General features: G+C 45.1%; 1 long non-coding RNA gene across 1 annotated transcript; it reads right to left on the bottom strand.

The window, feature by feature from the left end:
* Nucleotides 1-3347: 3347 nt before the first annotated feature.
* LOC127061005 (uncharacterized) lies at nt 3348-4297 on the bottom strand. The gene is made up of 2 exons (XR_007780374.1): nt 4258-4297; nt 3348-3846 (listed from the first exon to the last, which is right to left on the bottom strand). It is a non-coding gene; the product is annotated as an uncharacterized LOC127061005 (long non-coding RNA).
* Between the last annotated feature and the right edge of the window lie 3743 nt (nt 4298-8040).

Below are 8040 nucleotides of genomic sequence, written 5' to 3' on the forward strand. Positions count from 1 at the left end.
TGGGCTGTTACATCGTTTTCTGGGGTCCCAGGATGAGGGAAGAGAAGAGAAAGTTGACTCCATGTATCAGAAGGCTTGATTTATTATTATATGATATATAAGATATAAAAACTATACTAAAAGAATAAAGCTAGAGATTTCACTACCAAGGCTATCCTAAGAATCGAAAAGAATGTGTCAACTAAACTCTTCTCAGACTCAGACCCGCTGGACAGGTGAACTGTGATAGGCTCCTAATTGGAAACAGTTTGACGGGGCCAATCACAGACCTTCCCGTCGCATTCCACAGCAGCAGATAAGAATTGTTTACAGTTTGTTCCTGAGGCTTCTCAGCTCTCAGGAGAGGAAAATTCCTAAGTAAAGGATTTTTCATAAACTATGTCGGTGACAGTGGGCATGCTTCAAAGCAGAGATTTTGAGGACACAGGAACAGACTGTCCCTGTGTGCCAAAAGATGAGTTGATGAGGCAAACATCCAGCCAGGATGGGCAACGAGGTTTTGAAGGAACTTAGGAATAAAAAGAGGATGTATCATCTTTGGAAGGAGGGTCAGGTCTCTCAGGAAGTATTTATGGGGGTTGCTAGGGCATGTAGGAAAAACATTAGGGAGGCCAAAGCTCAGTTCGAACCTAATTTTGCAACTTTTGTTAAGGATTATAAAAAATATTTTTGCAAATATATTAATGGCAAAAAGAAGGGTAAGACCAACCTTTGTATTCTACTGGATGCGGGAGGGAACTTAGTAACTGCAGATGAGGAGAAGGCAGAAGTGCTTAATGCCTTCTTTGCCTCAGTCTTTAGTGGGAAGATGGCTTGTCATCAGGACAGCTGTCCTCCCCGGTTGGTAGATGGTTTCAGGGAGCAGAATGGTCCCCCTGTTATCTAGGAGGAGGCAGTCAGAGAACTGCTGAGCCACTTGGATGTTTATAAATCTATGGGACCAGATGAGATCCATCCCAGGGTGATGAGGGAGCTGGCAAATGAGCTTGCAAAGCCACTCGCTGTCATTTACCAACAGTCTTGGCTCACTGGTGAGGTTTCAGATGACTGGAAGCTGGCCAATGTGACGCCCATTCACCAAAAAGGGTGGGAAGGAGGATCCGGGTAATTATAGACCAGTCAGCCTGACCTCAGTACCTGGTAAGGTTATGAAACGGTTTATACTGAGTTTCATCACGCAGCACTTACAGGATGGCCAGGGTATTAGACCCAGACAGCAGGGGTTTAGGATGGGTAAGTCGTGTTTGACCAGATGTGGCATTCACATTCTCTGAAAAAAAATCTCTTCACCCAGGATTTTTCTCCTGGGAAGCTGAGAGGCTTCAGAGAAAAAGGAAAACAATTCTTATCTCATTTGCTTCTCCTGTGTTTTGCTCATCTGGAATGTGTTTGGAGATTGTTTACCCACAGGTGATTCTTTCATTGGATTCTGGTGTGAGTTGTTTTGACTCATTGGCCAATTGGGGCCAAGTTGTGTCGAGACTCTGGAAAGAGTCACGAGTTTTCATTACTATCTTTTTAGCATTCATAGGTATCCTGTCTGTATTCTTTAGTATAGTTTAGTAATGCCGGATAGCTGGCTTCCTGCAGGGTTCATGTGCCCCAAGCCGGCAGGCGAGTACGGGTCAGATAGCTCAGTCCTTTGAAGACTGACTCTCTGAATATCCAAGCCACTCTTAGCCGCTGGCAACCTTTAGCAAGCACAAGTGATATCAGCTCTTAGTGATTTTCAGCTCTTAAGATTTCAGCTCTTTGCTTGCTAAGGAGCCTCGCTAGCTAGCCGGGAAGCAGATGCAGAGAGAGGAGAAGGCAGCCTGGAGTTCCACAGCAATGATTTATTGGGAGGTCTGTGAAGGGTTCCAACGACGGCTCTTCTGGCCAGAAAGGGCTAAAGTAGCCCCTTATATAGGGTTAGAAGGGATCAGAAATTGTCCAATAGCAGGGGTTAGGGAAAAGTAACCTATGGGGTCACAGAAAGATAAGCTAGGGTCTGGAAGATGGAAGAGAGGGGCTTCTGGCCTATTCACTATGACTTGGCATTTTCTTATCTTTAGACCTCTGTTCTCCACAGGGCCCTCGCAGGTCCCGTGCCTGCTACAGTTTAGTATAGCATTCTTTAATATGATATAGTATAATAAAGTAATAAATTAGCCTTCTGAGAACATAGAGTCAGATACATCATTCCAGCCTTCATTGGGGCATTCCCTGCAAATAGAATAACCAGCCTGATCTCCTTTTATAACCAGGTAACCTGCCTGGTCTCCTTTTATGACCAGGTGACCCACCTGGTGGATGCAGGAAAGGCTGTGGATGTTGTCTATTTGGACTTCAGCAAGGCCTTTGACACTGTCTCCCACAGCATACCCCTGGAAAAGCTGGCAGCCCATGGCTTGGACAGAAGTCCCTTTTGCTGGGTACAGAACTGGCTGGATGGCCAGCCCAGAGAGTGGTGGTGAACGGTGCCACATCCAGCTGGCAGCCAGTCACCAGTGGTGTCCCTCAGGGGGTCTGTGCTGGGGCCAGTTCTGTTCAATATTTTTATTGACAACATGGATGAGGATATTGAGTCTTTCATTAGTAAATTTACAGACAACACTAAGCTGGGAGCATGTGTCGATCTTTTGGAAGGTAGGAGGGCTCTGAAGAGAGACATGGAACGGTTGGATAGATTGGCATAGTCCAGTAAGATGAAGTTTAATAAATCCAAGTGCTGAGTCCTGGCATTTTGGCCACAATAACCCCCTGAAGTGTTATAGGCCGGGGATGGTGTGGCTGGCCAGTGTCCAGGCGGAAAGGGAGCTGGGGGTACTGGTTGACAGCCAGCTGAACATGAGGCAGCAGTGTGCCCTGGTGGCCAAGAAAGCCAGCGGCATCCTGGCCTGTATTGGGAACAGTGTGGCCAGCAGGAGCAGGGAGGTCATTCTACCCCTGTACTCAGCACTGGTGAGGCCGCACCTTGAGTACTGTGTCCAGTTCTGGGCCCCTCAGTTTAGGAAGGACGTTGAGATGCTTGAGCGCATCCAGAGGAGGGCAACATGGCTGGTGAGGGGCTTGGAACACAAGCCCCATGAGAAACAACTGAGAGATCTGGGGTTCTTTATCCTGGAGAAAAGGAGACTCAGAGGTGACCTTATCACTCTCTACAACTTCCTGAAAGGTGGTTATAGTCAGGTTGGGGTTGGTCTCTTTCTCCAGGCAGCAACTAACAGAACAAGAGGACACAGTCTATATATAGGTTGGTGTCATCGTTTGAGCCTGGCACAATGCCAGTGCCCCCCACAAGAACACCTACTTCCCTGGCACCCACTGTGAGATATGATCAGAGACGGAGCAAAGCAGGCTCCAACTTAAGGTTAAAATGAAAAAAAACATTTATTAACCTACAACTACAAAGGAAGACACACAAAACACAATAGAACATAAGATGAAAACCTTCCAAATTCTTCCTCCTCCCCCCACCAAATTTCCAATTCCATTGCCACCCTTCAGACAATCGATTCTCAGTCTCTCGAGAAGAGAGGAGTCCCTCTTGCGCCACATGCCTTCCATGTCCAGTGCTCTCACCACTGCACATGGATCAGAGCTGCTTCTAGGGTTTTTCATTTTAAGGATACTTTGACCAGTTCCAAAGGGAGCACAGTCCTTCTCCTTTTGGGACACTTGTCCCCCCCAAACTTCACCCCCTGGGGCCAAGGGGTCTCTTGAACAGAGATCGTCTTCTTCTTCTTCTCTTCTTCGAAGCGGAGGGCACCACCACCACCCCCCTCACCCGTCGTCTCTGTTCACTCCTCCACATCACTGCACTCTCCTGGCTCTGAGCCATCGCCTCCCCCTAGAACGCAGTCTCTGTGTCATGGAAACACCAGTGGTTCTGCTGTGGCTACACAAGAAAAGTCCAGCCCAAAGGCCACTCCATCATCTCCTCCCACCTATGATTCTTCTCAACATCTCCTCAATCTCAACATCTTCTCAATCCCATCAACTTCAGGAAGACTCAGCTTTTGCAAGGTTCCCATCTTCCTCAGAGGGGTTAAAAGTCCCGGGCTCTCTGCCGGTTTACTTCATCAACTCCCACGCCTGGCTGCCCTGCTGGGCACCCCCCCCCTTCTCCTTCACGCCGGGCCACTATCACCGGCACCACAGGCACCGGCACTGTCTCTCTCTCCCTCTCCGGGGCGGGGGGGGGGGGAAATGGAGGATGGCTGCCCGAAGCCCTTGCAATGTTCTCTTCCACCCTTGGGCCCAGGCCTGGCCTACCTCTCTCTCCGGCCACATGGCTCCCCTCCCCCCCCTGCCCAGCCAGATCTGGGGGGGGGGGGGGGGGTCTGCTCACTCTCAAGCGGGACTCAAAGAGGAAGTTCCCCTGGGAGATCACAGCTTTTAACCCCTGTTCTCAGAGGCGTATCCATGCCCTCAGTGGACAAACCAGGTGCCAATATTAAATCTGAACACGGATTGGCTTGCCCACACCATCACAAAAAACTTCATTTCCTCTTAAACCACGACAGTTGGATATTAGGAAAAAGATTTTTACAGAAAGGATGATAAAGTACTGTAATGGTCTGCCTGGGGAGCTGCTGGAGTCACCATCCCTGGATGTGTTTAAAAAAAGGCTGGATATGGCACTTGGTGCCAGGGTTTAGTTGAGATATTAGGGCATGGGCTGCACTTCATGATCTTGAAGGTTTCTTCCAACATCGTGATTCTGTGATTTTATGCCCTAAAGTAAAAGTTACTGTAAAACACCTAATTAGTATGCTATTTCACTGTTCTGTAGCTGTGATTGTTGGCATATAGTCTGTGACTGGACAGTGGTATGTGCAGTCATAGGTTGGAGACAGATTCACGACTCAAGTCACCAGGATCATGTGAAAACAGTGTGTTTTATTGTTCAGAGCCTTCTTATATAGAGAGTTTTAAACTCACAGGTCTTGACAACTGATTGGCCGAAGTCTCAGCACTGCCCAGCTCCTTGACCAGTCTCTGCATTCTGGATTGAACATGATTGGCTGTGGTCTCTGAGTTTAAATCTATCCTATGACTGCTCACTCAGAGACTTGTGTATTTCTGAACTAGGCAAGACAAATTTGATTTATGTTATGGCTAGATTTATTTTGTCCAGCTACAGACTAGGTGTACTGTGACACAGTGGTCCATTTAGTTGCATGCAAATAGTGATAGTAGAAGACATAGCTATAAAGGCATTAGTAAATCCCAAGTTTGGTTTAGAGCTAGTGGTAGTGAAGAGGCAACATTGTGAAAACTTGTATGCATTTCTTCACTGAATGCAGCAGTATTCAGCATGATATATGTTTGTATAGTGACTTAGCTGACAAGTATGAACTTTGATCAAAATTACTTGTACAAGATCCAGACTTGAAAGTCAAAGGCATCAAGTTATGTTTTGTTTTCTGTGTTAGCTGCCAACTGTAGCTACAGATTTCTTTCTTCATGACACCACTTTAATTTTATAATTTCTGCCCCTTTTCAGCCTGTCTTGAAAGTCTCCACTGTTCTCATTACTTGGTTTCCTGGTGGTTTTAGTTTTGCTATGCAGCCTTCAAGCTTTGTTTTGGGTCTTCTGAGTGTTGAGAGCATGTTTTTAAATGAATGGGAAAGGATTATTTTTGTACTCCCAAGGGCTTTTGTTTCTTTGCTTTTAATCCAGAAAAACTGCTATTGCTTATGTCTCCTTTTGATTGCTTGCCTTGATTTCTAATACCTGACTTTCGATGCTGGTCACAAACTGCAATTAGTTTGCTTACTCCTTTGGCCCTGTGTGTGTGCATGTGTGTGTATTAAGTTAACTAATAGCTTTCTCTCAGGGCTCTAGCTGGTCAGAATGACCCCGAGTTGCATTAGAAAGTCTCTTTTCCCAGCCCAGTGGTCGAAGAAGGAGTCAGAACTCTTCAGTTCTCGGTCTCAAGGTTGTTTATTGTTTCTTATCTATAAAATTCTTTCTCCTGACCTGCCAAGGTCCGCTCAGCAAGACAGTCCAAGGCACTCTGCCTGCCCCTGGGGAGGTGTTATCTTTTCATACTAAAAACTATATGTACAATATTTACAATTACTTTCCAATACCTATCACCTATGTTAGACAGTGAGCTTATACTCTAAACCAATCTAAAAATGCCAACATCACAGCAGAAGATGGAGGCCAAGAAGAAGAAGGAGAAAGACTGGACACGCCCAGATTCCTCCATCTTGCCCCCTGAACCCCCATTCTAAAAACCCCAAAAATCTATTTTTCACCCCGTGATAAATTCACTATCATTCTCCTTAAACTGTTGTGGCTTGTAGATCTTCATATAAGGTTGGTAGTTTGCTCCATGGGTCATAATCAAAACCACAGGCATCTTGGGCTCTGTGCCAGGGTCTCTGAGCCCCCTGGCAGGGGTCCTGACAATCCAGGACAGCCAGAGGGATGTCCTGTATTCCGACAGCTTTCCAGAAAGAGTCCCATGCATGATTCGAAATCAAGAAAAAAAGTTCCCTGGGGGGCAAACACACATGATCTCCAGAGGTCCCTTTCATCCCTAAAAATTCTGTGACTCTACAATAATGAATACAGCTTCAAAAACTGTGAAGGGCCCATCACTGCATCATATGTGGGAAATCTTCTGAATGAGCTCTGGGAGATGGTAATGTAATGCTAAGTTGACTCTTATCCATTTACATGTATTGAAAGAACTTTAATAGTTTTGTTAATGCTTTATTTCTGACACTTATGCAAACAGCTCATGTCCTTTTTTGTGTTCATAACTGCATGTAACCGACACTGTGGGTGTCAAACCACTAAATTATTTAGCTAGTAGTGATGCCTTTTTCAACCTATAAATGAAACAACACATACTTTTATGATAACATTAGTACAGGAGGTAATAAAAAAGGCTGATCTTTATTTGGAGGCCTCCAGGGGCAGTTATGGAAAAATGTCCACAAAAGCCCATCCACATGGGGTGAATACAGTTTTTATAAGTTTAGTAAATTAGCATATTTGGCAAGAATGACCAATTAGAAGCATGGATGATAAGGTAATTACCCCCTCATGGTTCAGTCTTTTCCTGGAGCCCCACCTTTGGTACTAGCTGTACTATGTTGATGAAAATATGTCTCGAAGAGCTGTTTTTCAGCCTTGGTTCCTAGAGAGAACCAAGATCAGATAGGGGCTTTGGAATATATTTTGTCTTTCTGCCTAGGGAAAGGGCATGGAAAACTACAGGGAAAACTAGCAACTATACAACAGTACGTGAAAAAGCTCCAAATATGTGTTAAGAATACAGAGAATATATAAAAGAAAAAAGGCAAAAATCAATAGGCATCAGTAGACTACTGATCTTCAGTGGAAGGAACACATAATAAACTTATTCTCCTTAATAGGAGTTAAAGAAATATTTTCCTTAATTTAAATTTTTCTAAAATGTCCTAGAGTGGGCAAATTCTCTCCCAAATTTGCCCTAAACCAGGACAAAATTTGGCGCCCAGTGCGTGGGGCTCGAGAGAAAGTGGAAAACCCCTGCATTTTAGTTGCCATTACTCTGTGTCAGTATAAAGCAGTTAATAGCCATGCTTTTGAATTCGTAATGTCTATTGGGGTGAAGGCTTGCATGCATTTCTGGTCCCTAAGGTTTTTTGAGATCTTAATACCTCTATGGTCCCTCAGTTTATTTTCTTATCCAGAGATAGCTCTCATATTGTCCCTAATACGTAGCTTTTATAGCAGAGGGGCAGTGACCAGAATAGCTATCCTGCTGGGCTTGGTGGTAATGATTTGTAAGAAGTTTATAAACATGCTGGGGTCTGCTCCAGGTGTGAATGGTTCGTGGTTATGGTTATACATCCAGTTTGTTAGCGGAGGAGCGGGGGGGTGAGGCTTTTCAGCCTTTGCTTTCCTTCTTCTCCTCTGAATCTGTTACATCACTATTGGAGAATGTTCAGTTTCCCCTGAATGTTAAAGAGACCATCTTTCTGGTATTCAATCTGGTAAGCTTCCTTTATACAGTCTGCTGCTTCTCTAGAATGAGGGCTGAGATTTCTAGA

The sequence above is a fragment of the Serinus canaria genome, chromosome W (genome assembly GCF_022539315.1).
Source record: "Serinus canaria isolate serCan28SL12 chromosome W, serCan2020, whole genome shotgun sequence".
Lineage (NCBI taxonomy): Eukaryota > Metazoa > Chordata > Aves > Passeriformes > Fringillidae > Serinus > Serinus canaria.